This window comes from Peromyscus leucopus, chromosome 17 (genome assembly GCF_004664715.2).
Source record: "Peromyscus leucopus breed LL Stock chromosome 17, UCI_PerLeu_2.1, whole genome shotgun sequence".
NCBI lineage: Eukaryota > Metazoa > Chordata > Mammalia > Rodentia > Cricetidae > Peromyscus > Peromyscus leucopus.
In genome coordinates, this window is record NC_051077.1 from 7,591,536 (window position 1) to 7,616,900 (window position 25,365).

Here is a 25,365-nt window from a genome sequence, read left to right on the forward strand (position 1 = left end):
CTTAATGACACCCCCTTATGTTTCTGAGAGAGAAAACTAAGTTCATTAAAACTGTTCTAAAAAGCTAGGGAATAGTGACCTCAGTGCTGAAGATGGGGGTGATGTTTATTTCCTCATCATGCTTTGTTTAGCATCTATTAAGTAGAGAGGGAATGAGAAAGGGAGAGAAGGAAAGGGGGAAGAGAGGGAGAGGAGATATTTGTCTTAATGAATACTAATTGTTCAAAAACAAAGCGTTATGCCCACTCTGCCCTACCTACCCTTCTATCTCATACTTAAAGTGGTTCCCATGATGGGGTTTACTTTCTACTTTAACCAAAAGGTTGTTTAAGAAAATAAAAGCATTTTAGGGACAGCTATGAACCAAACTCAACCTAAAATTAAACAGAACACTATTCTGATTTAAGAAAACCATGCTTTACTGAGAAAGCCTCATAGCCTACTGTAAAACAGCTACACCAAGTCAAGAGGGTCATATAACCCGGTACTCTGAAGTCAGCAGATCAAGAAATTGAAACAGCAAATTGTTTCTTTTCCTTACAAGCTTTTTTAACAGGGCAGCATTGTTGAATGCACACCTACATTTCCATTTGCAGTGTTTACTGAACTCGGTGAATTGGTTGCTAAGGAGGTAAATAGGAAGTAATGTGAAGACGGGGCCTGGGCACCAGCCCTTCACTGCCTATCCAGCTCCTGCCTTTTGCCCTAGAGATTTTAGGCAAAATTGAAGCTTTATTTCTTTGTCTTCAAAATGCTTTAAAATGGGAGCAACGACTTACTTTTTTCAAAGTTACTGGAAGGATGCAGTCATTTCTTGGGTTTAGTTATGGTGCCTGTGTGGTGGTATTGTGTTCCCCAAAATATTGTGTACCTTAATAAACTTATCTGGGGTCAGAGAACAGAAAAGCCACTAGTTAGGCAGTGATAGCACATGCCTTTAGTCCTAGCATTCCAGAGGCAGAAATCCATCTGGGATCTCTGTGAGTTCAAGGCCACATTGGAAACAGCCAGGCATGGTGACTCACACCTTTAGTCCCAGAAAGCAAGCCTTTAATCCTAGGGAGTGATGGTAGAAAGCAGAAAGGTATATGAGGCATGAGGACCAGAAACTAGAAGCATTTTGGCCTGGTTAAGCATTTGACTGGTTAAGCTTTCAAGCTTTGGAGCAACACAGTTCAGCTGAGATTCATTCTGGATGAGGACTCAGAGGCTTCCAACCTGAGGAAACAGGACCAGCTGAGGAATTGGCAATATGAGATAGCTGTGGCTTGTTCTGTCTCTTTGACCTTCCAATATTCACCCCAATAACTGACCTTGGGTTTGATTTTTATTAATAAGAACATTTAAGATTCATGCTACAGTGCCTGTGAAAGTGTCTGGCTAGCAACGGGCAAGGAGAATACAGAAGCAGAAATGTAAGTTGTGCTGGAATGGCCCCTGGAGGGTGGAATGTACTCTCTGATTGTCTTCCATCCCTCTCCCTTAAAGAGAACTTCTGTTTCCCCCACTGCTATGCACTCTTACTGTTGAACTTGATTTTAGATTAAAGTCGCTGACTTTGTGCATTCTGTTTGACATTTTATTTATTTAAAATCTCTTGCAAGTGCCATGAATCTGTATCTGAAATACATGACCAGGTTCCCTCTTCAAGGTCTGCTCACTCATCTTGCAGACACGGGCAATGATAGCATCTGATGGCTCTGAGCTACATCTTAAAAAAAAAAAAAAAAAAAACATAATTTCTTTATTGATTCTTTGAGAATTCCCATTACGCACCTCAGTTCTGCTCATCTTAATGACTGCTAAAAGCAAATGGCTACATGACCACACCCCGTGCTTTTATTTGAGATGATTTGAATGTGCCATCTGGAGCCTCCTGGCAGGGCTGGGGAAGATGCATTTGCAAACTTGGGGCCAACCAGTCCTATGCACTCCATCCTATTCTCCTTGCTGGAGTAAATGTGTCTCCCCAGGAGCATTCCTCAACAGGCATCACACTCATTGTCTGTATTCAGAGTCTATTTCTAAGGGACTCAATGTGATAGTTATCATAATATGATCATTTCATTCGCTTACTGTCTTTACTAGTTGCACTTAGATGCATTGTGTTCAACTTTGGAAATACAGAAGCACATATGTTATATGCATATATGTGTGTATAAGGTATGTATACATTTACTCAACAAGGCATATTAAGAAAACTTATTAACAGTTAACATTAGTCTTCAACAAAAGAAGAAGTCAGCCAACGTTCTCATTTTTCACCTGTGATAGTACCACATGGAATTTACGGTTCACTTCTATTCTCACATTTGTATTTGTAGGGTCCTGGGGCAAGACTTCAGTGCAGGCCCCTTGTACAATAACCACTTTACTAGCATTCCCAAGTCCTTGGGCTTTTATTTCTCTATGGTTTGAGGAGCCTTAAACTTCCTCTTTCGAAGTTCTTTATACATACAGCATGGGTCACTGTGAGCCTGACTCAGTCTTCCCCAACACTGTGTGTTTGCATATGTTATCCACCTATGACTGAGACCAGGTATCTACCCAAGGTTGGCCTTAAACTCTCTGTATACCTGAACATAATAGAACTTTGAATCCATCTCTCTCCACTTCTGAACTTTTGAAATTACAGGTGTGCACCAGCTTACCTAGTTTATGCCATGAAGGGGATTGAACACGGGGCTTTATGCATGCTAGGCAATACTCTACCAGCTGAGCTATAGCCTCATCCTACCTACTTATTTCCTATATTAGTTAAAAACTTATTCTGCCCCTCTAAGGGTCAGTTTTGTGATATGAAAATCAAACTGCTATGGAATTTAGCTGTGAGAGTAACTGATAACCCAATGCTTATGAAATTAGTGAGGGAATTTTCAGGTGGGCTGGATATGGAGATCAAGAATAGTCTATCTTTGAGAATTATAGAGGTTAATGTTTGGATGTCTCTAAACAAAAAGTGGATATCACAGAATAGTGAGAATCAGTTGGGGCTTGTGTGCCAGTCTTCTAAGTAGCTAAGTGTTTCTCTGAAATAGCTCTAACTTTTATTTTCTAAGTGGCTGAAGAATTATTAAGATGGATGATGAAAATAATCAAACTGATAAAAGCTAGAATGAATCTATATTTATGAAACATCATACAAATATACAGGCCATAAGGTAATAACAATTTAAATGAGGGGTATTTGTATGAAAGAGCCTGTGAGATAAGGACAGTATCAATGTTTACTTCATATATATATATATATATATATATATATATATATATATATAATTACAAATATGTAATTATAAAAAGAGGTTTAAAACATCAAGTGAAATTTTCCCTGAATTAGACTGTTGTTTTTCAGTTTTGAACATGGTACAGAAAACCATGGAACAGCTGATCACACTTTCATACGAGATGAAAAATTTCCAGCCAAGTTTTGTGGCATTCTTCTGAAAAAATAATATCAAGTCAAGTCTTTATTTCTTGCTCATAAGGAGTCAGTAGTGTACTTTTTGTTTCATGAGGCATTAAATCTCAGCATTAGTTTTGTGCTTTGTCATTAACAGTTAATAGTTAAAGTACATAAAACTATGGTATGGCTCATGCCTCTGGAAGGTAGGGTCCACTTACATTGGTCAGCTATAGAATGAGTGCTGCTTCCGAACTTGATTTAAGTGAAATGACACTTCCTATTCATGAAGAGAACTTATCCAGCTAATGAAAAGAACTCCCCATATATCCCTTCCCCACTACCCGAATGTCCACTTGAATTACATGCTTCTCTGTTGGGTCATATTGGATATAAGGTATGGATGTAAGTGATGGGTTAAAAACAATAAAAAGGGGGAGTAACTTTGAGGCTTTTCTGAAATAAAGGAGAAATGTCTTTATTTCCAGAGTTTGGGACCTGGTCAATTTGGTTTGTCCTAAAATCATGAAGAAACAACCACCAAATAGCACCCAGGGATACTGATGGGAGTAGAACTTGAAATAAATCCACCAGGTAGATAGATAGACAGACAGACGACAGACAGATAGATGACAGAAATATAGGATCAGAGATATAGAGACAAAGAGAACAAAGGGAGGAGGAGTGGGTAGTGAAGAGAAAGAAGGGTCAGAAGGAGGGGGAAAAGGAAGAAGAAGACAAGCAGAGAAGAAAGAAGTCAGACACATTTTTGCATAAATAATAAGAATGTTTTAACTCTGAAATAACTAGGATTCAAAGGCATGGTGAGCCATGGTCCTGGATCTCCTTAAGGTATGACTTACATTTCATGTGGATTCACATGCTCCCACAGGTCTGTGTCTCAGAAATCTGCCCCAATCCTTTGAGCTGGGATTCTAGAATCTCTCACATCACTGACTCTGATGTGGAAACTCCTGATTTTCCTTGGTCAAAGAAATCTCAGCGTGACTGGGTTCAGAGGGAGGGTGACCATATTCAACGTGACGTAACAATACCATGGATTAAACATACTTAATTTTCCTAATTCTGGAGGCTGAGAATTTCAAGACAGGTCATTGGAAGATTTAGTGCCTCCTAAGGCTGAGGGTTTTCTCAGCTTTCCTTGATCTTGCTTTGTCATTGAGTGGAGGAATTAGAGAGTGCGCCAAGTTCACTAAGAAAGTAAATTCAGTTCTCAAGCTCCACCCCCTGGGTCTAGTTGGCTGCTAATATCATCACACAGGGTGCATGGATTTTGGGGAGATGCGAATTTTTGCTGGGGCGCAAGGAAACACCTCATGGATAATAAGAAGGAAAAATAGATTACACCTAAAATGTGGACATGAGAGAGATGACAAAGCACTGTAAGTGCATTTGGTCTTGCATTGTTTTTGTCATTTCTGCCCTTATCAGGATATGACTAGCTTTGACTAGTCACATGCTTCAAATCACTTTGGAAATACTGCCCCCTACTCTCCTCTCTCTCTCTCTCTCTCTCTCTCTCTCTCTCTCTCTTTCTCTCTCTGTAGATATTTGAAGCATGCATTTATTTTTAAAGTATCAAAGAGTAAAGATGAAGAGTGGAGTCCAGGATCCAAATAGTAGATACAGTTAAGTTTGTAGGAGAGGTGTGTGTAGGTGACTGGGTCAGAACTATTCAGCATGAACTAGAGTTTAGGCATCTGATCTCAGTAGACACAACAGAGTTGAGTGATCAACAGAACAAAAACAATTTTATGGTTGCATATTGTACTGGATGATTTTGTGTCAACTTGACACAACTTAGACTCATTAGAGAGGAAGGAGTCTCAGTTGAGGAAATTCCTCCATGAGATTGAGCTGTAAGGCATTTTCTCAATTAGTGATCAATGGGGGAGGGTCCAGCCCACTGTGGGTGGTGCCATCCCTGGGCAGGTGGTCCTGAACCCTATTAATAAAACAGGTTGAGCAAGCCATGGTACAAAAGCCAATGAGAAGCATTCCTCCAGTGCTTCTCCATAAGCTCCTGCACCCAGGATCCTGCCCTGTTTGAGTAACTGTCCTGACTTCCTTCAATAAAGAACAGCAATATGGAAGTGTAAGCCAAATAAACCCTTTTCTCCACACCTTGCTTTTCTTACATGGTGCTTTGTCTCAACAAGAGAAACCCTAACTAAGACACATATAGACTTCACTAACTCTCCATTCTCAATTTTGGAGCTAGTTCACAAGGGGAGAAAGAACCATCTCCTATTGTACATGAAGCATGAGCTGCAGGCAGGAAGAGCCCAGAAGCCCCAGGAATTTCAGCACCTTGGAGAGCGGCACCGGCACCAACTCTTTAAGAGTTTCCTGCAGGGGTCATCCCATCAGCTCATGGATCCTGAGTTTTCATCCAAGAATGTCCTACTTGCATCTCATTTCTCTGCATCGTAATTTCTTAACCTCTTATCTTATTGACTAAGCTGAATAATATAATTAAACAACACACTTTGGGACATTAATGTCAGGAGAGTCTAACTCATATATATTTTTTAGAGTTGTACATAATCATATTAAACTAAATCTTCTCAAGCTAACTCAATTGATCCTCAAGAGAATATTGAATTAAGTAATTGATGTCAGAAAAGTTTGGATTTTCTTTTGCCTCATTCACTTATATGAATATGGCACCGTTCACTTATGCTGAGTGGCACCCAATGATTTTATATCTGAATGAGCATGCTCATGCTAGGTATACCATACATACACCTTAACTTGTACCCACAATTTATTTACTCATTTATAATTCTACATATTTATATACATTACATGTATAAGTTGCCATGACACCTTTGAACAACTGTAATATTCGAAAGGTAGACTCATCCTTCAGTATTACCACTAATAGTTTAAGGCAAGCATCTATTGTAATCAATCATTCATAAAAAGTTAATGCTGAAAAACTAAAAGCAATCCAAAAATAATATCTCCATCATTAACAACAACAATGGCAAATTATGGATGAATGCTAAGAGTATAAGATCTAAAGTGTATCTGGCACATAATAGCTTTGTAAAATATTGATATCTGGAGAGAGGCCTTCTTGAAATCAGTCAAGGCTTCCTGGAAGACATAGATATTAAAACACTATTGTAGTTATTGTAAAAGTGTTGATGGGCTGAGAGCAATAGCTACATTTGTAAGTGGAGTCAAAGATATTGAGGTACCTCTATCAAGCCTTACACCAAGATTCTTGATTGATAAATGATTACCTGGTAAAGCTAAGCTCCTGTTACCTATGCCAAACACGGATATTTGAGTAACTCTATATCTCAACTTCTTTCAAAAGCAAGCACAGTGGGAAAGGGAGAAGCAAATAAATAAATGAATAAATGCAGTTTAGAGCCAGAGCATGAATCAGCAGTAGCCTGATCCTGTGGCTCTCAGAACCACTCATTGCCTTGTCTCCAACAATGCAGAATGTCAATAAGTCTGGGTGGGTCTAATGTACTGACTTACTGGAAGGAAATCATGCTAAGTAGCTGTAGCTGATTGCATTAAAAAAAAGGACAAGAAGGATGAGAATAAGGATGAGTGGTTCATTTGAAGACTCATTTCCTTTGCTCGCCTTTATAATTATCACACCAAATCCCTTTATTTTGTAATCAAAGACCTTGCAGTTACATATTCCACACCAAGGATGGGGATGGTCCCTTAAGCCAAGATTATTCTTACCTAGAAAGTCACAAATGGGGTTTCACAGAGCCTCTGAATACAGATCTATTATAAGTGTGTATGAACATTTAAGTTTCTAAGAGGAATATGCATAAAATTACAAATGATTAAATGATCATATTTGGTTTTGTTTTTAGAGACAGGGCCTCTTTACATAGTACTGGCTAGCCTTGAACTCACAGAAATCAGAGCTGCCTCTGCCTCCCAAGAGCTGGGATTAGAGGCTTGTGCCACTATACCCAGCTTAAATGATTCTTAAGATGACCTACAAGACAAAGTTAAATGATTCTGCAAGAGATTCAAATAAAATTATTTGCAGAAGGGTAATTACATTTTGTGGAGAGAATTCCCTGTAGGCCTTGTGTTTGCATAGTTTTCCCAAGTTAGGGTTCTGATTGTCTTGCTTCCAAACTTTTTTGCCAAGAATGTCTTTTTAACTAATTGGGACCATGCTCTACAACAAAGAGAAAATTTAACTGAAGCCTTAGAAGACATAGAAATTATTGCTTTCAGGAGCAGAATCAAGTCAATACCCTGTAAATCTGCATACCCTAGATGATATGGGCTTCCTGTGCTCAAGGTTTGTCTCTCCTGTTGAACACTTGAAGATGTACTCATTACTTGAATCTCTTGATGGACACCAGTGGATTAGATCCCAGGGAACTGTGGCAAGAAAATGCTGATACTTTTACAGGAAATTTAAGACTCCTGTTGTGGGCTACCACAGCCTTTTTCTTGATCCAGAAGCCTCCTGTCTTCATTTCAGATAACCAAAAAATTGTGGTAAGCTGTCAAATAGCACATCTTCAATTTTGTGAAGGTGACGTTTGGCTAAGAGCACTGGGTGTTGAAAATGTATGGCTTTGGAGAAGTGGAAAGGATAATGACCTGGACTAATTCATCACCTGAAGTCAACGATTTTGGACAAAGTCCACTCAACACAGAAAACAGTGGCTTCTCACATTATTGCTGTCAGTGAGTGGAATTTGTGGTGGGTTGTCAGTTAAGGTCTTGAAGTGAGTTGAAAGCTGAGCCCTGCTGTGGGGACTCTAAAGACTCAATCTGCACATTAACTTAAGGCTTCTTATATTATATAAATTAATACAAATATACTTCCTGGATGGATGGAATTTTCCACTCTGCGGAAAAAGTGTGGCAGAGGTGTTGTCTAGTACTAAAGATGGAAGAGGGAGACTTGTACGCATTAGGACAACTAGGCACATGGGGAGCATTAAGTAGTTGGACTGGAAGTTGACAATTCAGGGCATGTAAGCTTTGTTAAAGATAGCAAATTTAAAGATAAAATATTAGGTCTCAAATCCTATTTATCATTATAACCTCAGAGCCTCTTGTTCAAAGTCTGAGATGTTTGCAGTGAGTCCTGGATACTATGATAAGAGTTGGCCTCCTTGGGGGTATTTCATTGGAAGAGACTGGGACAAGTATCAAGGCTTAGCACCTTAAACAGGGTTTACAGTGTAGATACAGATTGGTCCCCAGAGAATGTAAACTTGGAAAAACAGTTTTAGGTTAATTGTTTCAGACATATGGGCATCCCTGGAAAACACGCCTCTCCTGGTTTCTAGAAGCAAATACAACTTAATTAGTATTATTAGGGTAACTGGACATGGTGTTGGAGTACTTGAAAATGATGCCTTTTGTGAGTCTAACCAAAGTTAACAAAAAAAAAAGGGGACAGAAACTATACGCCCCATTAATATCAACAGAAACCAGACTGCTAAGTAAAGGAGCCCCTAAAACTAGAATAGCAGATATGTCAACAAACATACCTCAACATTAAGTGACCACAATACCTAGATTGTGGGAGCTACAATCCAAAGCCAGGGCACTCAGAAGAATGAATAGTGGAATTTCACACTAATCCACCCCCCTTTGCCTCCCAGTTATCTTAAAAGAAGACATGCTCAAGAACTTTTGACTCCATAGATAGATGAGGATTATGCTTCTGTGGATCAAAGACACAGGATCTCAAGTCATGCTGTCAATAACTTACCCAATTTAAGAAGAGAAGGAATGCCAGGATTCTCAGTGGGTTTGATCAAAAGGGGAAGGAAGGGAATGTGTCCGTGATCTTGGGAAGGGTTGGGAAGACCAGTACAATGAAGTTGTACAAATATCTAACTGGACAGGGGGAATCAAGATTCCCTGTTCTTGTTTGCCCCTGCCATGTGAATCCAAAGAGCTTTTCCTACAGCATTGAGGAAGTTCTACTACCAATGAGACCAGACACCCTTTGAGTTATATGTGTTTTTGATAATTTCTTTGTCAAGGAAGCATATGAGAAAGAGGAAGTCTCCACCTAGAGACAGTTTCTGGGATTCTGCACTTGTCTCTCCGGATATCACAAAGCACATCTCACTTTAAAAGCAGCCGTTTATCTTACTAATGGCACTAATGGGCTTTTGTTCCAACCAAACACTGGCCCAGGGAGACCTCATGACTGATAGGGCAATTCTGTAGTGGCCAGCTCAGATATGAGGACTTATAATCAAGGGAAGGTTCCATGACCCTTGTCAGGTGGGGTGGGCATACCTCACGTCATGATAGACTCTCTTTGACCACACTTCAGCAGGCTGCTAAGAGCACCTCTCTAAAAGAGGCCTCAGCCAGTGCAAAGAGAAGCAATTGCCTCTCACACAAATTCCATCCATAGGAAATGTCACAGAGGCCAGAATGGTTTCTAAAAGCTCAAGGCTACATCCCCAGGAAGGTCGTTGCAGCTTCTCATACCTCCTGCTCGAGAAAGCTTGAAGCTACCAGGAGAATTCACTGTTTTCTCTAGCCAAACCGATGGCAGGCAAATAGGGCTCTCCCATTTCAAATGTAAGGATTCTAGAACTGTTGCTTTGAAAACTTTACAGCCTTACCCTTATAAGTCCTATCTGTCTGTCTGTCTGTCTCCTGGAGATTAAGATGTGCTTCCCAGAGCCTCTCTCTTCTCAAGACCCTAGAGAGACATCCATTTGAAGCAAGTATGCAAGGAAGTGACCCCAGTTCCCAGGTCCTGAGGGAAGCCAGACAGGGATTTCAGAAGGTGTCATGTAGCGTCTTTCCTGGATTTTACACCTTCCCACTCCTTACTTGGTGCAAGTTCTGACATCCTCCCCTATCCGTCCCCCTTGTCCCTGCAAAATGCTGTGATCTCTTCATAAACTGAAGCTGCGAGATTAGTTTACAGTGGACCTGATGAAGCCCAGTTTCTGACATTAATAATATTTTTATTAATTCCTAGAAAATTTTATACTATGTATTTTGAATATCTTCACTCCCCACCCCCTTTATCATCCTTTCAATCCCCCATCCCTTCCCACCCAAATTTGGGATTACAGTTTCACTCATTGAGTCCAGTTTATATTGCTCAGGTAGTCTTGGGCTTGCTCTGATGTATAGTCAACCTACCAGGGGTCACATCATTAGAAACACCTGACTCCTTTTCACAGCAGCTATCAAACAGCTATAGCTACTCAGCTAGTGATGGGATTCCATAACTACCTTTCCCCCTCTACTCTGGAGTTTTTCTGGCAGGAACTTATATGGGTCTTATGGAATTCCCACATTCAGCCTTCCTCGTGGGTTTAGAAATAGTATTTCTTTGTGCCATTGGTCTAGCCTGGGTAGCACCTCCACTGCCTGCATGTGGGAAACTTCACTGTTTGTTCCTCTGCCAAAAGCAAATCCTCGTGCATTGCTGGGTCCCATTAACAGAGAATTCTCCACCTTAGAGCTGGATAACTGTTGGCTCACCCAATCGAAAACACACTGTGTTGCTCTCCAGCTTACACATCAATCTTGTATAAAGGGAACTACGAATGGGTATGGTCACTGCTCAGCTCTGACCAATGTTCCCTTAACAGACTGTGTTACATATTTGCTGACAGACTTATTGCCAATTGGGTAGCCACTTAGAGTGTCACTTAGGAACTGCAGAGAGGATTGACATCCTTCTCTTATTTAGGTCAAGACCTCCAGAGAAAATCTCCCCAATCGAACAGTCTGTACCACTCACATCAATGCTTGGCTGAGAGTTAGTCTCTAGAATACCAACTAGATTTGTGCTGCTCATGGGAGCTGTGCAGCCTCAGAGGCCCCTAGTAATGCTTGCCCTCTGTTGCCCCTGGCATACAATAATGGCCTCTGTATCTGATGGGCAGGGCTCGCTGCATGTCAAGCGGCTGCCAAAAGTTGGCCCACTTGTGGTAAGGAAGAACACTTTGAAAGAAGTGTTAACTACAACCACACTTGGCATCCTCAAACCTTCTAGGGGCTGTTTCATCCTCTGTGAACATTCTGCCCGATTTCAGAAGGCAACTAGAAGTCTCATGTAACTCCTCAGAGTCACAGTCTCAACCATCATTACTGACTATGTCTGAGAGCTGTGGACCTTTTATCACATGAGATCAATGGGCTAAGGGCTACAATATTTATGCACCATCCATGCCCCTTGCAACTCCCTGGCATCAGACACATGAGCTGTGGGGAATCATCCTCCGAGAAAGATGTAGTGTTGTTCCTGATACCATCCTCTCACCCTTTTGACTAATAAACTTCAGGCATGTCAGTCTGCTCATCAGTGAAGCTACAGTCAAAAATGCTGTAGGATGGTCTTTCTTTATGCTGTGAATATATGTGGCTACCATTGGTTAATAAAGAAGTTACTCTGGCCTATGGCAAGACAGGTAATAGCCTGGTGGGAAATCCAAGAGAGATAGAGGGAGAAGAAAGGCAGAGTCAGGGCAGACACCATCCAGCCACCCAAGGAACAAGATGCCAACTGGTAATGCCACAGTCATGTGGCAAAATATAGATGAATAGAAATGGGTTAATTTAAGACTAAAGAGCTTGCAAGCAAGGCACCTGAGCCATAGACCGAACAGTTTGTAATTAATATTAAGCCTCTGACTAGTTACTCCAGTACCAGCAGGTGGGAAAGATTTATCCAACTAAACAAAACAATCTCTCAAACATTCTAGGGGACAGAAGGAATGACTGCACATACTAGGAATTTACTTTATGATGTTGATGAGGGTTTGTGACTTGTTCCTCTAGTATTCCCACCAGGAACAAGGCTTTTCTATGCTCACCATTCTTCTCTTCTGCTTCTTATGCATAATTTGTACTGTTTTAATTTAAAAACAAAAATCATGACAGTCTGAGGTTTGATTTTATACATGCAATGATGGTATTGTTCATCAAGGCTCTGACATCATAGCCTAAATATTAACAGTTCACTATTCTGGATTGTTCCTGCCAATAGATGTGAGAAAGACTGTCAGTACCACAGCAAGCAAAATTATAGAATAAAACAGTGTTTCAGTTTGGGGAGATGAGTGAACAGGAATAAAAAAAAAACAGCTGACTAATAACAATTATGCATGTGGGCTTATACTAGAGGGAACAATAATTACAAGGATTCTGATGTGTTATGTCCAAAGTCTGAGAATCTTATTCAATTTCATTTCCAGATTAGTTACTCTATGGAAACGGTTTATGCTACCAAAAATTAAACAGAAGTGCAATACTGTACAATTTTCATTTAAATCTATTAAAATGAGGTTATTTTTAGAAGCAATGATTACTGAGGATGGGGGAAGTACTTAGAATCAAATAACATAATTTAAGTTAGTAAGTGAAGCTTAATGATCTCACCCAGAATGTTCACCTAACTGAAAGTCAAAGAAATAAATATGTCATGTTGCCTCTGCTTCTTCTATGGCTGTGTGTGCTTTTATCCCTATTATCACAGGGCCTAATGATTCTCAGGATGGATGGTGTGTTCAGAGAATATGATATATCCAGGCTTAAAGTGTAAGGTCTGTACCTCGGACACTCGCTGGGAAATAAACGGTCTCTAAAATGCATGTCATTAACTGCAGCCTCAGCAGACTTTAGAAAAATCCATTTTTAGACTCAGTTCTCTTGTTCTTTTATTTATGTCAGAAATCTTATCCATATCCCATTTCCTTTATCTCCTCTAGAGATGGTGAGTTATAACCTTGACCCACCTCAGTATAAATTCTTCAATATTCAGATCCATTTGAGCCGTTAATGCCAGGCTTTATGTTGTACTGCCTGCCACTGTAAGTAAGGGCCATCCTTCCTGGTCCAGAAGACACCAGTGGATGCTAGGTGCAGTGCACCTTTATCTATCAGGCCTGATGTTGTCTGGTTCCTACAAGAGTTTCCTGTTTATTCACTGAGCGCAAAGCCATGTGAACATGACACAAACTACCCACACTTGGAGTAAATAATGCGGTGTTCTATAATGTGGTGTTCTTGGGCCCTAAAATTCATGAGAGGAAATCCTTATCATTAAATCTGAGAAAGAGAGAGAGAGAGAGATGAGAAAGGTCAAATATTGAAAGAAGCCAGTCAAATAGATGCACCTTATAAATTGAGGGAGATGGGTGTTGCGACCTGGAGGACTTGCAAACATCAAAAGCACTAGGATGCATGACCTGTGAGAGTGGATCTCTGCTTCAAAAATGCTGCCTTCTTGTTATGTCTTCCTGCACTAGGACTAGGAAAGGGTTTTCAGTCTCTTTTACAAAGGTAATGATTCCATCAATGAAAGGAGCTTCTGTGATCTACCCCTGTCCTGGGTGTCCCATTTCTTAATCTGTCACACTGCCTATCAGGGTACATCACAGGAACATTAGAGAGGACACATCTTCACACAGTAAAGTACAACCACAAAGACACCCGAGGCAACCAATGAATCTCACTGGATACTGTTCTGGTGTTCAGTTTTAATCTTGACACACTGCACAGTGCAGAGCTAGAAAGTATCTGACTTCGAATGGTTAATGAAACTCTGGAGCACGATCTTAGCAGATGAAGGTTAATTCTAGGGCACAGGCCATGTGGAGGTGTGGTATTTGTTGAAAACCTGCCCCTGCTGTGTTAATTACACACAGTGGTCAATTACAAATGCCAATGTTCTCCCTTTTTTGCAGCAGCAGAAAATCAAAAATTTCAATACTTTCCTTAGATCACATACAAATCAGGTTTCTCTTGAGTAGCAACATCCTTGACTATGAAGGACAAAAAATAACCCTTTAATTACCATGTTTATGTCTCCTTTTTTAGTTACCCATAGAAAGTAAACATGTTTAAGAGCACCTCAGCAATTATAGCCTGCTTTTCAGACTGTTTAATTACGAGTGAATCAATCAATATGGTTCTCACTGCCTCATCCCAATGCATCAAGCCAGTTTCAAAAGTGATATATGTCTTCCATAATTTCCATAATTTTAGGCTGTGTTTCACTTATATGGTTATCCCAACCCTTAAAAGTGATTAAGACTGAAATACATCATTCTTTTATGTTTCACCTGGTATTGACTGTTTCACAAGCTTTTAGTGACTGTCCATTGGTTACCCTCATCTCAAAAGCCATCCCTATAGGCAAATGGCCAATTGATTACCTCCTGTCTAGCCAAGGGGCTCCTCAGACTCACCTCTCAAGGACTACTGTTTCTATCACAGGAGGGAGGACTTTCATTTCCTCATGAAGTTGCAATTTTAATCTCTAAGCCCTTCAGTGCATAGAGTGTCTGCTCTGCCTCAGGTGGCTGTTTGTGACCTTGAACCAAAAAGTGTCAGACTTCCCCTAGATTGTAGCATCAAATCAGCTGCTGGCAAGATTCCCAGGTAGCCACTAACTCCTCTGTTACATTCAGTGTTCCTCCTGGACATCCATACACTTGTCCCCCCCCCCACCATGAGCCAAGGACACAAATGATGCCTAGAATACTGAGTTCTGGATTATTTTCCCTTCGAGTTAAGTCAATTCTACTGGTAATCCGGTCTTCCTTAGGGAGTCTCCATATTCTTGTGTGTACCTGAGTTAACCTTAGCCAGTGTTGCCATCCTCATACCAAGATGTAACTATAACTATTTAACTACAACCTCAAAATGCAAGGATAAATACTAAGCTAAGGACAAAATGAAAATTTGGAAAGTCATGGAGACCCACACCTGTTATCCCAACACAAAGAAAAGATATTCACTATAAGTCTGAGGTCATCTCTGTCCACACAATGACTTTGAATCAGGCCAGGAATATATAATGAGACCTGACTAAAAAAATTATTCAACTGTAAAAAATTTAAAATAAAATCATGAAATTAAAGTAAAATGGATGAACCTTGGAATTATTATAATAAGTGAGGTAGCTCAGACTCAGAAAGACAGATACAGCATTTTCTCATACATGGATCCTAGGTTTTAAGTTGTATGTATGATTTTACATGTGGCCGTGTGCTTGGCATGGGTCCTGAAACTAGAAAGGGAACTATGAGAGGGGGAAATGGTTTTCCAAAGATAGGTAGATGACTGACAAATGAGACACGGAATTGGAAAGGGCAGTACTAATTGGGATAGAAGAATACAAGCAAGATAATACCAACAGGAGGAGAAGATGAGCCTCCCCATCAAGAAAATATTATGAACAAGACACAAGGATACCCATTGTATTGTATGAACAAGTAATAATAAAAATATAAATTAATAAATGATTTTATATTAGTTCAATTAATACATTTACATATTGAAAACACATGTCCAAGACATGATTTCCTACTGATTCTTTTGAGCGTATGGGCATTTTACAGGTAAGTTTCTAATTTGTTATCAATGATCACTATGATTACAGAACTCTTCACTCTACTAATTGAGGGAAAATGACTCACTGAAGAATTTTTATTCTCTTGCTTTGCTCAGCTTCTAACCTATTAATTTAAAAAAAAATAGAGAGAGGCAAGCTGTCCTGTCTCCCTAGTCTCTCCTTGTCAATGGAGATAAAAAGATTGGAAGAGGTTCAGTGGGTTGTCCTGGGTCCTGTGCAAGTGTGGTGAGCTGGAATCTGACCCCAAACACAGTACCAGCTCCATCACTAGGCTGCTGACATTTTCTAATTCCTATTTGGACAAATGGCAACTGATCAAGTTTTAGGAAAGTCCTGAGGACATAGTTGTAGACAATAAGAGATAAGTTGTGAAAATTAGATAATGACATAGCCTGGAGCAACAGGTCATTCTTCAATGACAGGGTCCTGAGACAGAGGCAGGGGATGAGACAATGAAGAAGACAGGAAAGTTTGGGATCAGGAAGTCTTGAATAAGTTGATGGCTCTTGCAAGCAAGTTTATTAAGAAGGATAGCATCGCATATACTATTTCTAGGGGAGAAATGGGACAATGCCAGCATAAAGCTATCATACAATGGGATGAATTCAGCAGGAGGCTAATCAAGCTATAGTGCAGGAAAGAAACAGAAAAACTCAAGGACACCAGGGATCGCAGCAGCCTTGGGGCTGATAAATAACTCCAGTCTCTTGACGGATGGAAAGCCAACTTCCCCAAAACTGAAACCTTTACTCCTCTGAGACCCTAACCGAAGCCACAGGCTAACCTTGTCAAGTCTACTCCTGAGCAAAGACAGACACAGAACTAGGTTTCTTTTGTCCTTTCGTCAGGGACCCTGAGGAAGCTTTGGATCAGCCTGGCTCTTCGCAGCGACTTTGTGGGAGGAGATAGTCATGGTACCCAGCTGTCTTCATGCTCTGGTGACTAGAGGAGATCAGAGTGGTACCTCCTCCAAGAGTGTATATGAGAGAACACCAGAAACCAAGGGGACATGGGATTCAGCTGCCCTTTTCAGTGAATAATGAGTGTGGGAGCATAGAATTTACAAACCGTCTCAGAATTTCCTAACCATAAGCCAGGTGACACAGCTAAAAGATTTACCTTCAAGGACATCATCTCGAATTCACATTGAAGGGATGGTTTCACACCACATGGATACCTCTCAGCTAAAACAAATCCTTCCTGCTTCCTTCATACCTGAAATCAAAATTCTGAAAAAAAGGCAAAACATAGCTTTCCCCAACACAAAATATTTAAAAACTAGAGTAGGACACAAAGGAAAAGGATGTAGCCATATGACATTCTTCACACTTGTAATTGAGATTTTAGATATGCAAAATTAAAAGATAAATGTGTATTTATTTGTAAAAGGTTGCCTAGAAATAGCATACAAGATGTGAGGGCACTGTGCGAAGACTCTGTTCTTTGTTTCTATTCATTTTAATGAAAGAATCCACAAAACTGTAGAGGAATTCGGAGGCTACATAATTTGCAACAGGGTACTAAAATGGCTTTTAGCATTTCCACCACTAATTGGTGTTTCTTGCTTATTACAACATGTGTTATCTGCTCCTGATTTGAAAAGTGTGACACAAGAAGGTGTGACTTGAGAAGTTAAGCCATGCTCCTTGTTTGAGAGTCGGCTGTCTTCTCTGAAGTCACAACTCCCTTCAATTAGTACGACATAGAATGTCTCACTGCTGCTAGCTGTGGCCTCAAATGAGTTACCTCAGCTTTGATAACTGAGCATTTTCTTTCGGGAATGTGGGGTTGGGTTGGGTGGGGAGGCTGGCGGGCGGGAGGAGGGAAGAGGGGGATCTGTGATTGGTATGTAAAATGAATAAAAAAATTCTTGGGCCAGGCGGTGGTGGTGGCGGCGGCGGTGGCGCACGCCTTTATTCTCAGCACTCGGGAGGCAGAGCCAGGTGGATCTCTGTGAGTTTGAAGCCAGCCTGGTCTACTAAGCAAGTTCCAGGAAAGGCGCAAAGTTACACAGAGAAACCCTGTCTCAAAAACCAAAAAAAAAAAAAAAAAAAATTCTTAATAAAAAAAAAGAATCTACATGTCTTTCTTGGGGTCCCATTTTCCAGGTAGCCTCACTGGTGATGTGAGTAGCAGTCCAGTCATCCTTGTTCCAGATCTAGCATCCTCCTATGAGTGAGTTCATATCATATTTGTCTTTCTGAGTCTGGGTTACCTCACTCAGGATGATTTTTTCTAGATCCATCCATTTGCCTGCAAACCTCATGATGTCATTGTTTTTCTCTGCTGAGTAGTATTCCATTGTTTATATGTGCCACAATTTATTTGTCCATTCTTCAGTTGAAGGGCATAAGAAAGACACGGAGAAATGGATGAGATCTACATGAACAGCCTGGACATGAGAGGGAGCAATGAAGGGCAAGGACTGAGGGAAAGAGAGTGGGAGATCCTAGCTGGATCAAGAAAAGAGAGGGAGAACAAGGAATAGAAGACCACAGTAAATGAAGACAACATGAGAAGGGGAGGAAGCAGAGAGCTAAAGAGGCCCACAGACATCCACAAAGATATCCCCACAAAAGACTGCTGGCAATGGTCGAGAGACAGCCGGAACTGACCTACTCTGGTGATGGGAGGGCCAAACACCCTAATAGTTGTTCCATAAACCCCATCCAAGGACTGAGGAATCTGGATGCAGACATCCATGGCTAGGCCCCTAATGGAGCGCTGGGAGTCTAATTAGTGAGAAAGAGGAGGGTTTATATGAGCAAGAATTGTTGAAACCAAGGTTGGATAAAGCACAGGGACAAATAACCAAATGAATGGAAACACAAGAACTATGAACTAAAGGCTGAGGGCCCCCCAACTGGATCAGGCCCTCTGAATAGGTGAGACAGTTGATTGGCTTGATCTGTTTGGGAGGCATCTAGGCAGTGGTACCAGGTCCTGGGCTCGTTGCATGAGTTGGCTGTTTGAAACCTGGGACTTATGCAGGGACGCTTGGCTCAATCTGGGAGGAGGGGACTGGACCTGCCTGGACTGAGTCTATCAGGTTGATCCCAGTCCTCTGGGGAGACCTTGATCTGGAGGAGGTGGGAATGGGGGGTGGGCTGGGGGAAGGGGAGGGGGCAGGAAGGGAGAGAACAAGGTAATCTGTGGCTATTATGTAGAACTGAATAGTATTGTAAAATAAAAAAATAAAATATATATAGAAGACAAAACAAAACAAAAACAAAAAAAAAAAAGAATCTACAGTTTAAAAGGAAAAGAGGGCCGGGTGGTGGTGGCACATGCCTTTAATCCCAGCACTCGGGAGGCAGAGGCAGGTGGATCTTTGTGAGTTCGAGGCCAGCCTGGTCTACAGAGCGAGATCCAGGAAAGGTGCAAAGATACACAGAGAAACCCTGTCTTGAAAAAAAAAAAAAAAAGGAAAAGATAAATCTGCTTTGTGGGAATTGACACTTTAGAAAGATTCGGGTTCCTCAGAAAATCAAGAGCAAAGACCTGCTTGGTCAACCCTGAGAAAGGGCGACCACGGGGGACTAGGGAGCCAAGACGTTAGCGGCAGAAAATAGCAGAACTTTGAGGGGCAGAAACTGGTGGAACTTTATTCTAGTCATGAATCTCCACAAAAGGGAGCTTGTTAAGTTTGTCAGGAGAACCATAGTATGTGCTAACTGTTCTGAGGGTTGCCATGCTCTGTCCTGCCTTGAAGTAAAGGCATCAAAGAAAAAGCAGCAAAGGCCAGAGCAGGGAGCACAATTCCCTAGCACATGCAAGCAGATATGGAGCTTTACAGATTCTAAATGGGAAATCCTCTCCTCTGTCTGTTTCTGTCTCTGTCTCTGTCTCTCTCCTTCCCTCTCTCTCTCTCCTCTCTCCTTTCTTCTCTCTCTTGGCTCTTTCTTTTTAAAGGTGCTTTTTTTTCCTGTGAATGATTCAAGATGCCTTTGGAATTTCCTCAAGGTGGCTCCATGAATCATTATCTTCAGTGCTCAGATCCAAAGCTTTGGCTCAGCATCAAACCAGACAATTTTATACAGTTTATTGAGAATATAGGTATGTGTCCAGATAATTTCCATAATGTATACTAAAGATCTATGTTTCAAATGAATTAAATATCTCTGTTTCAAACGAGAAACAATAGAGCACATTTGCTACTGAGGGGAGATTGAAAGCCATTAAAATGTTTTTATTGTGTGTGTGTGTGTGTGTGTGTGTGTGTGTGTGTGTGTGTGTGTAGGCTAGACTATGAACTGTAGAAATCCAATCTCTCTTTCTACTCCTTGGTCCCTAGGGATCAACCTTCTTAGGTCCTCAGGAGTAGCATCAAGTGTCTTTACCTACTTATCCATTTCACAGTCCTGGAGGCTATTTTTAATTAGCAATAATGAAACCCTTTAGTTTTAAAAACTTGTATATACTCTAAGCATGTAAGTTGACTCATGAATTACTCTTACCTGAAGGGATATTTACAATACCATCTGGAGCCTGTCAAAATAATATTGGTTTGTTTTAATGGGCTCACTCACTTTAACAGCAGTACCATGTAACCATCATGAAAGTATTCAAGTCAGACAAAAATCTCACAAGTATGTCAACATTTTATATCAAATCCCTGATCAAACTGCCTTAGAACCCTAAGCCACTGCCATTACAGGTAAATAGATTTAACTTAACATTTATGAATCTTTCATGGAAAAAACATGTTGCATTCTTGTCAAAATGGTTTTTGTGCATTTTGAGGGAGCATTTAAATTACATATTTCTATTTAAAGGTGACATTTTCAAAATAATTCTCCTATGACAACCATAAAAATATCTCCTTGCAAATATAAAAAGACTACGCTATAAAACATAACAATTGAGTCATTTTCATGTTTTATTTTAAAAGTGTGTCTAGCTATAAAAGTTTAAGTAAGTTCGTGTTTTGGTTTGTGAAAGAGTGTCAAAATCGTCATATCATACATGCTCTGAAAGAGGTGTGAAGTGGTTCTCTGCTAGCCCCAGGCCTAGAAAATGAGTAACTCAAAACTCCCAGTACAGAGGTATATAAAGCTTATTTAACTGACAAACATCTCCACATCACACCCAAGTCTGCCACCCTTTATAAGGGATTAAATGCACTTCAGATTTTCTTCAGCATGAATTTTGTGTTTTTATGAAAGTAGATACTTTCTCCCTAAACATTTTGAGTTGGCCTGAAGGTATACATACTCTCTCTTGAGTTCTGTGCCTTCTATATATGTGTTCAAATGGTTTATTGGCTAAATGAAACTTTACTTCAACACTAAGGGGTTAGTTAAGCTAAGAGTCCCAATCATAATAACATGGTGACTTTCTCTCAACATGGCAGATGTGTGTTGCCCTGTGTTCTTGTTTCCACAGCCCAGACCCTAAGTCATTACCCCCAGTGGACCGTCTCAGAGAGCCAACTGTCCATCTGGTTGGTGGTTGTCTTAATTCTGTGATGAAACATCATGACCAAAGCAACTTGAGGAGGAAAAAGTTTATTCAGCTTACGCTTCCCCATCCCTGTTCATCACTGAAGGAAGTCAGGACAGGAACTCAAACAGGGCAGGATCCTAGAGGCAGGAGCTGAAGCAGAGGCCGTGGAGGGGTGCTGATCACTAGCTTGATCACATGGCTTGCTCAGTCTGCTTTCTTACATAACCCAAGATTACCAGCCCAGGGATGGCAGAATCTATAATGGGCTGAGCCCTCCCCCATCAATCACTAATTAAGAAAATGCCCCATAGGCTGACCCACAGCCCGATCTTATGAAGGTATTTTCTCTTCTCTGAAAATTCTAGCTTGTGTCAAATTGACATAAAACTAGCCAAGGCAGTGGGCTTTTAAGTTCTCCAACAGTTCAGATTTCCATAATATTTTTAAATAATATTTTTTAAAATTTAAAAATTTCATACAATGTATTTTTTAAATCACATTTTTTTCCTTCAACTCCATAAAGATACACCCTATTCACCCAATTTCTTGTTCTTTCATTTTGTATTTAAACCTATGAGTTCAGTTTGTGATGGTCAACTACTCTTCTGTATGGTATCTACCCCAGGGTAAGCCAGTCCCCTTACTGTCTCGTGTGAATTTCTAAATATCTCTGTAGTTCCTGTGTATACAAACAATAGGACCTCTGTTTTTAAAAGGGGTGAAATTTAAATGTGTAAAGTCTATGAAGTATGCAGGGCAGAGCCTATCACATGATTAGCATCATGTAGGTCAGCTTGATGCTCATATCCGTCTGTCCCTACCTCTTCAATCTCCCTGGATCACACAAGCTTAATAAAGTTCATAATGTCACATAATTATAAGAGGCTGTCCACATCTTAAATTCATGGACACTGGATAAACCAAAGCTATGGCTCCATGCACCTGTTTGAGTACACCAAACCCATTTTATTTTACGGACTCTGGATTTGCAAAGTAGGTTATTCCTGAACCCGAATTTGATTCAATTCCCTTACCAAACTTCCACTTGTCTGTCTTTGCCTTTCTTCTGTCACACATTCTACAAATCCAAGTGTATTTCTCCAGTGATGTTTTCTAGTGCTGAAAGAATTGTAACTACAGGATAGAACAAAAAAATAATAATAATTCTACCTGACATGGAACTGCAGATTGAGCAAGGTCCTTTTCCCACGGGTCTCAATCCATTCCTTTCACTCTGCTTAAATGTTACCCACTATATGCTTATTTTTAAAGAAATGAAATTATTGGATTTCTGCTTCCACAGGATTTATTTTTTCATATAAATTTATATTAGTTTATATGTGTGTCAGATAAAAACTCATGTAATTTTACTAGCATTTATCACTATGTGTGTCAAAATGTAGTAAATGTAATAGTCACCTAACTTTACAGAGGTCCAGTTTTTTATCAATACAGACACAAATACATAGGGATACACAGGCACACACATGCACATGCAAAGACAGATAGGTCATGAATGTCTTTCATAGGCTCTATCTCAGAATCTTCTATGTGTTAACTATTCTCTAAAATTAACACTAAGAAGCGAAGTGACTGCAAATGTACATTATTGAAGCCCTCTATAAGCCTTTCTATTTTTACCTACTTGTTTCATTGCTTGATGCTCCCATACTCCTGGTGTGCAAGAGAAGTCCCCAGGGCAGCACTGAGTATTGCTGTCTCAGCACAGTTGAGGGTCAGGTGCATGGCTCAGTAGATAAAGGTGCTTGCTGCCAAGCCTGATGTCCTGTGTTCAATCATTAGAATACACATGTTGGAAGGACATAACTGGTTCCCGGATGTTGTTCTCAGACTTTTACAAGTGCTGTGCGTCATGCTCTATCACACACACACACACACACACACACATACACACACACACACACACGGAGCAAATCAAATCTAAAAGTAATATAAATCTCTGTGAATGGAGAGTAAGTTGATGGTCTTTCTTTCCACGTGATCCTGTAGTTTTTCATCTCCCTTTCACTGAGACACAGTTACAAAACTGTGACATAACACACAAAATCTCCAGAAAGACTGAAAGTGCTGAGTCTTCTGCATTACTTTATATTCTATTTTACATTAAAATGAAACCAAATGGGAAAAAGAAGACAAACTGATCTAACCCTGTCAGCATATATGAACACATAGAGGATTAACACCGGCTCCTCATGCACCACTTTGAGACTTATGTAGTGAAGTCTTGGCAGCCTTGAGCCACACTGTGAACTTGTGAGCTATTCTTATCTTTCTGCATGTAACTTTTCCTAGAAAAAGAAGTTGAAAGTTGAAGACACTTTTTCCCTTAATATTCACTTTTTTTCTTTCCTTTTTTTTTTTTTTTTTTTTGTTTTTCTCTTGTAGTTTTGGTGCCTGTCCTGGATCTCCCTCTGTAGACCAGGCTGGCCTTGAACTCACAGAGATCCACCTGGCTTCCTACATTTTTTTTCTCTAATCATATTTTCTGTCATTTTTAGTCTCCTTCTAGAATAGTGATTACAGAGTCTTTCCCAAAAATGTGGTTAGAAAGGTCTGTGAAGACAAATGTCATCCCAAACCCTGCCTTTCCCCAGCCTCTTGTTGAAGAAAGGAGCACTCTTTTCTGAGTCCAGCCCTTAATCTTGAGGATGAAGGTCAGAATTTGGTTGTTGGTTAGTGGGCTGCTGTGTTTGACCTGCCTTGAACCCAACCCTGATGTAAGGTGTTTCTCCCTGAAGAACTCAGGACTCTAGAATAGGTGAGCATTCTCATGGAGGCCATAAGGACAGGGAAGCTAGCCTTGACAGATGGACCATACAGAAGGAAGACCTACCAGTACATACTCTTGTGGTATGAAGCAAAGATCAGCAGGAGGGAGGAAGGAAGAGAGAGAAGAGAGGAGAGGAGAGAGCCAGAATAATGGTTTAAAACATTAAACACTCCTTACACAAGAGACACAATAGACAAGAGGTTAGTGAGGAACGCAAGAGCTGGACCTACACACCCCCACAGTAAGCTAAGCATCTGGACCCACATCCACAGAATGTTCACCCAACAGGAGAAAAGCACACCTTCTCCTCAAATGTGTGTGAGATATTCTCCAGGGCAGACCAGGTATTAATTTCTAATATTTCCAACATATGACTCAAAAATCAACAGTGAAAGTAAAAACAGGAATGTATCAACAATGTAGGAAATAAACAGCACAGTCAAATACCTGATGGGCCAAAGGAGGACTCCCAACACACATCAGACAAATGAGAACAAAGGCTGCGTGAGCCGACTACACAGAAAGAGAGAGTAACCAGAGATCCTCACAACAGGAGATGGAGTGCCTAAGACCATGCAAAGTGGACAGAGTCAGTGAGAACCTTTCAAGACCACTCCTTAGATACTTGGGGGACATCATGTCTCTGAGCACCTGTTTTCAAAACTGTGGTCTCTTCAGAAGTGTGGTCTATAGAATGTAGAACAATGAAGTTGTACTGTTTTGTGTTTCTGTCTTGCTGTAGAATCCCAGGACCTGCAATCTCATGGCACTCTATGCTGCAGGTATATGTTGACTAGCTCTTGAGTAAAATGTATGGGATCAAAAACTGTTGGGGGATAATTTAATGTTTACATACATACATATATAACTAGATATTTTGGGGACTGAGAACCAAGTCTAACCATGAAATAATTGTTTTATTTTGAACACATAATCTGAAAGTAATTTTGAAACAATAATTTGTCAACAAAGCAAATTTTGTGGTATGGGGCCTCAAATTGGCTCCCTAAAGGTTTCAAATTGAGACTATTTCATATTTTGGATTTAGGACTCTGTGGTCCCACACAAATAAATTTTATGATGAGGGATCAGTCATTGTTACCAGTAAACATTTACCAAAGCAAAACTAAGAAATATGTCACTTGAAATCTCAGAACTTGGGAGGTTAAGTAGAACTATTATTGCAAATTTTAGATCAGCATGGACTATAGTGTGACCCTCTTCCTTGGAGGAGGAGGAAGAGGAGGAGGAGGAAGAGGAGGAGGAGGAAGAAGAGGAGGAGGAAGAGAGAGATGGAAGAAGAAGAAGAAGAAGAAGAAGAAGAAGAAGAAGAAGAAGAAGAAGAAG